The sequence below is a fragment of the Melitaea cinxia genome, chromosome 6 (genome assembly GCF_905220565.1).
Source record: "Melitaea cinxia chromosome 6, ilMelCinx1.1, whole genome shotgun sequence".
Lineage (NCBI taxonomy): Eukaryota > Metazoa > Arthropoda > Insecta > Lepidoptera > Nymphalidae > Melitaea > Melitaea cinxia.
Window position 1 is genome coordinate 13,758,149 of NC_059399.1, and position 6,000 is coordinate 13,764,148.

Below are 6,000 nucleotides of genomic sequence, written 5' to 3' on the forward strand. Positions count from 1 at the left end.
CAAAAGAACCAATGAAAATAAAGCGTAAAAATGTTTCTGAGCTATGGTATGGTTCTTTCACAGGATCCTTCCCCAAAATACAGTCGTGCTCTAGTTTGAAACCTTCAGTTAAATGGAAACCCGAGTTCTAAGATATGTGGGTGACATTGCACGTGACCAGTGACCTGACACTTTATTTGATATAAACTTGATACAGTTTTTGTCACTAGTTACAATTTGTGTCAATTTTTTGTGTGTAATTTTGATCTATGGAGTGTTAAAAAAAATTTTTACAGTAAAAATTTTCATACAGATAACTGTTTTTACAAATGTAATATTTGTTAAAAATTTACATTTAGGTTATAAAGCAGAAGGTAAATAGGAATAATTATATACGTATTTATTAATTTTTTTTTCTGTAGACATATGTATGTAACATTAAAAAAAAGCATTTTTTTAAACACGTTTTGGCTGAAAACATTTTTCACATTTAAACCTGAAGATTAACATGCTAATGATTTTCATTTACATTTGAGAGTATTAGATACATTCCAAAACATTCTTAAGTTTCAAGAAATTTACCGACATACATAGTGTGTTGAAGTAAAATTATTTATATGTACACGTACATTGTACGTGTTCGCTGGCCAGCAAGTCAATTGTAAAACAGTAAAACTGGAGGTTATCATTGAACTGTAAAGATTTTATGAGATACTCTTAAATTTCCTACGCATAAATTATATATTTAACGACTTTCTTATCGTTCAAACAATTTTGGCTCTTAAACTTAATTTAATCTTTTAATTCGACAAATTGATGTTCTAAAGAAAATAATTTTTGGTAAAGAAATTGATTTGGCGATTTCTGTTTAAAAGTTGTATTACATATTACCTAAGATAATTTTTTAATCTATATATTAATACGTGAAGACACTAAAAACTTTATAGAGTATGAAATTTCGCACAATTATAGTTTTTATAGAAAAGGAATACAGAATGCTAATATTTTTTAAAAATTATGCGTATAAAATACGTTAAATCAATAAAGTATTACACACACTATCATGTATTTGACACATACTGCATATATTCTCTTTTGTTTATTATTATGTTTTTGTTTATTATTATTAGAAGTATATAGTCTTTTACAACAGAACCTTAATAATGTTCAAACTTATAATTTAAATTAATTACGGTCGAATTTCGACCAATGGGTGAACACTAATATAAATAGGTAGACATTTAAGATTTTTTATGTTTCAAACCTTGCTTTGCCAGGCTTTGAAATATACAGGCCGAAGACGGGTAGTAGCGTCTTCGGTGCGACAAAGTCAGCTCTGTGGCCACCAACACAGCGTTGTGCATACTGTTGTGCTATAGGCAAAACATATGAGTTCGCGCCATTTTTGGCGCGAACTCATGAAGTGAAAGCTGAAGTGATGTATCAAACCGATTTATATAGAAAAAGAAAAACATGATGAACATTATAAATATAATTTTAATGATTTTAGTATTATTCTTGCTTTTTTCATGTACCTAATTATATCTATCCTATATACTTATAATTACCACTTTTCTGGTATACATAGGAGATATTTAAGAAAAAAAAAATCTAAAGGATATTCATAGATCAAATAGAAGTCTAAAATATATATATTTTAAATTTTATCTGTCTGTCCTTTGTTTGTTTGTTCGCGCATCACGCAATTTAAATTTGAAGCGGCTTTCGTAGCTGTTCATCTTGATACGCCGCTTAATAGCCTGAGATATTTACAATATTCCGTCCAAATGAAGTTTCAATAATGATTGAAGTTTAAACTTCTCTGATTAGAGAAAAGTCTTTGCTCATGCGTTGGCCAATCAGATATGGATCATTTAGATTATTAGGCTGCAGTACAATTCTTGTTAAAATACTTGTTTGTCAGACTCAAATAAGGCACAATTGGATTCGTAGAATTATATATAATAGGATGGTACCGCACGTACTTAAGTACTTTAGGACCTAAATTCTTTTGGCAGATGTTATAAGAAGTAGGTATTCTTGTTTAATTCGTTCAATGTTGCGACAAACTGCAACGCACTTATTCTAAGAATAATTGTTAAATTACTCTACATGTATATAAAACGTTTTAACAGGAATGTCTAAAAGTACGTACTGGTAATATATAATAAGTAAAGACATATACAGCGCCACTAAGACTTAAAGTTAAATCAAGTAGTTAATCAGACTAAGTAAGTATACACAATGATAAAAATTTGTAGCTTAGTTTTATTCTAGCAGAATGTAATAAAAGAGGAACAAAAAAGTCGGCGTGCGCACTGCGGTGCATTCTTTTGGAAAATTAACCACAAAACTCGTAGTAACTGTGTTCGATAACCGCAAACTTGCCGCAACGCAATGCTATCCCTCACGCATTGTAGGTTTGTGGAATCGTTAATCGACTTACGGGAACGTAATGAAAGTTTTACTGAAATTCCACTTCAACAAAAACCGTGACGTGACGCATTGTTTAATTAAAGATAGAACAAGGACATGGACGATAATTAAATTTTTATTCCGAAAGTAATCAACTTTATATGCGATGCAAACTGATTTTATTAAATTTTTGGCTTTTATTTGGTTGATTTTACGGATAAAGCTTGTGTTAAATTAAATTAACGCAGAACATTTTTTCATAGTCAATCAATGAATAATGAACCATTATTACGTTTTGTTATTAAAGACATTAACATATTCAATTGATAATATATTCAATCTTTGCGATCTTTAAGTTTTTTACAAAGATAATACACATACATAGAATAAGTGATGACCATGGTACGGGAATAACTCTTGTTAATGTTCAGCTTCTCTTGTATATTAATAATTTTGAAAAAAATCAAGCGACGACTACTGTCACTTGCAGCGCCTTAAGTTTTAAATTAAAAAAGAAAACGAAACCGGTACGTTTCTCTGTTCCACTTTCGACTAGCTTATTGTGGATTATCCTTAAAACCAGAGGTTTAAGAAAATTGTTTCTAAGCGTAACCAAAGCGATGTTTAGAACAAAACTAGTATCCCCTGAACAATGTCCAAATCAAGACATTGTTCATCAGCACCTAAGATTAACTATTTAGTAGCAAAACATTATTTGATGAAGACAGATTGAAGACTTTTTAATATATTTTATTAAATCTATATTATGTTGTCGGATGGCCAGTCATTTAACGTTTTATGGCAAGTTTAATATAAAAGTTAAAACTGTGTATTTTCTATGTATTTTAGACAGAGTCAGTTTCAATAGTTTTCTACAAAAGTAAAAAAAAAAGTAATCGAATGTAAAAAATACTACTGTAGAATTTATTCCTTTATTAAGTAAACAGTCTTCGAGATCGCACTCACCTTGAATCTATAATGTTGGTTAATCTTCAGGTTTTAATAATTCGTTGAAGGGTCCTCTGCTCCTAAGATAATAAGCGGTCTGTGTTTTAGGTAACAACTAGCCGAAATAGCTATATTTTTTTTATATAGACCACCTAGACTTGAGGCGGGAATCGAACCCACAATCCCGAAAGCAGAAAGTTAGGTCACTGAAAATTGCTCTGACGGACTAGTAGAGATAGAGAGATGTGAAACGTAAGAAACAAACTCGATCAATAAATAATTAATTATTTTCTTTAAAATAAATAAATTTATTCATATTTAATTAATCGAATGTTAAAAATCGATTTTAAGACATATAATAATCGGTTATTATAAAAATCGTTTATTTTTCCCCATCCCTAATTTCTTCTGTCACCAGACAAATTCTGAGTAGGTTCATAGTTTTGAACAAGGTTTTCGTTTGTAGAATATTCCTTATAATTTCTTTCCGAGTTGGTTCAGTTGGCCGAACCCATTATCTTTGATGTCATGTATACGGCTCCCGAGGATCAAATGACAAGGGCCGATACACCAAAATATCATTAAGTTCTTGGTTGCAAAAATCTTCTTTACCTTTGGAGATTTTATTTTTGAAATCTTAGATAATTTAAAGGTTTTATGGATAATAATGTAACATACTAATTTAATTTAAAAAAAAAAACTTGTACATTATCTTATTTAATTCTTCAAGCTGCAGTTTACTACATTTCTCGAGATAAATTTAAGGAAGCGACATTAAGCTAGCAGGAAACTATTTCTCAAGTGGTAATTAAGCTATAAAATGTATTCCAGTTCGGTGCCCATTCTAGGCTACATATCTTAAATTAGGTCTTATATTTTAGGTCTTACTTTTTTATTCAATTAATTTTTTTAAATTAGTTTACCTATCTATGACTTGGAGTTGTTACCGTATTTCCTAATGAATCCTATTACCATAACTAGATTTTGATAAAAATGGTACCAAACTTGATGTTAGACTTCTATGGCGATTAATGTAAAAAAGAAAAAAAAATGAAGTAATCTATTTTTTCTGAATATATTGTTTGAAAAAGCGTGAAAATGTACCAATAGATAGAACTCATGGAATTCATAAGTACTAAATTTTTAAAAAGTATACAGTGCTTAATATTGGAATAATATTAAGTGTTTGATTTGAAAAAAAATTACAATTTAATTCGAAAGATACAGTACAATACACATTCTTATGGATAACTTATAAATTACTCAATATATTTTGCTTAAATTTAAATTAGGCTAAACGACAAGAATCAGTTTTAAATAAAAATAAAAAAAAATTAAAAAAAAAATCGGTAGATTTCTCGTTATTTTGAAATCGCTAGTAATTCTGCGTCTCATAAAAAGTAACCTGAAAAATGTCTGTAGTTAAGTAGTGTGACATATTAAAGTTTAGTTTTTCTTCTTAATTGTAGAGGTGCTCTACCCCTTAATAGGCAATAGTAAAATATTTAGATAAACCACAACAATTTAGTCTTCGTTATTAATCTTCAGTGTTTCCCGTTTCAGAAATTTCCAGAAAATATTTATAATCTAAAATTTTATTTACACCAAAGTACGAATTTAATAACATCTAAGTAAAACTATCAGTCTAGTTAAAAGTAACCCTGCCTGAAAATCTAAGCTATGCTGAGAATGTTTAGGCGAAAACTTTTGTGACAATAATTATTAAGTTGTAAAACGAACGTAGATGGTTCGAATTTATCATCTATATAAACAAATAGGAATCGCTAAATACTTTGGAAAATTTCAGAAAAATTTGTATGAACTATGTGATTCGCAATTGTGTCTTTAGATTAAAGTAAATAGTTATTAGTAATTAGACAATCATATGAGAAGTAGATTAATTACTAAAGAAAGGGGACTGTTTGTCTAGCTATCGCTTTTACAAAGCAATATAGCGGATAGCGTTAACTGCACAATTGCAACCGACAATTTTTATCTAGCGATCGGTTGCGAAATACAAGCTACAAATATTTTAGTTAAAAAAGGTTGCACTATAAAAAATAATTAATGGTAAACGCTTCATAGTAAACGGCCCGTAAAATAATAAGAATCTAGTATCGGAAGTTCTAAAACACTCACAAAAACATCTCAGGCCCAGGCCACGTCAAACACCTGTATTTAATACAAATGTTACAAATATAAACCCATATAAACATTTGTCATGTGCTGTGTGGCTACGGCACTAAAGAATTTAGCCACCCCCTCTCTTCCCGTGGGTGTCGTAAGAGGCGACTAAGGGATAACAAGGTTCCACAACCACCTTGGAACTTAAGAAGCCGACCGATGGCGGGATAACCATCCAACTGCTGGCTTTGAAATACACAGGCCGAAGACGGGCAGCAGCGTCTTCGGTGCGACAAAGCCAGTACTGCGGTCACCAACCCGCCTGCCCAGCGTGGTGACTATGGGCAAAACACATGAGTTCACGTTATTTTTGGCTTAAGCTTGTGGAGGCCTATGTCCAGCAGTGGACTGTATAGGCTGTAATGATGATGGGAGCGATCTCGCGGCCGCTAGCGTATTAGTCGATTACTGTACCATTTTATCAACGCTATTACTTCTACAAGGAAAAAAAAATCTCATTTTGATAAAACTGTG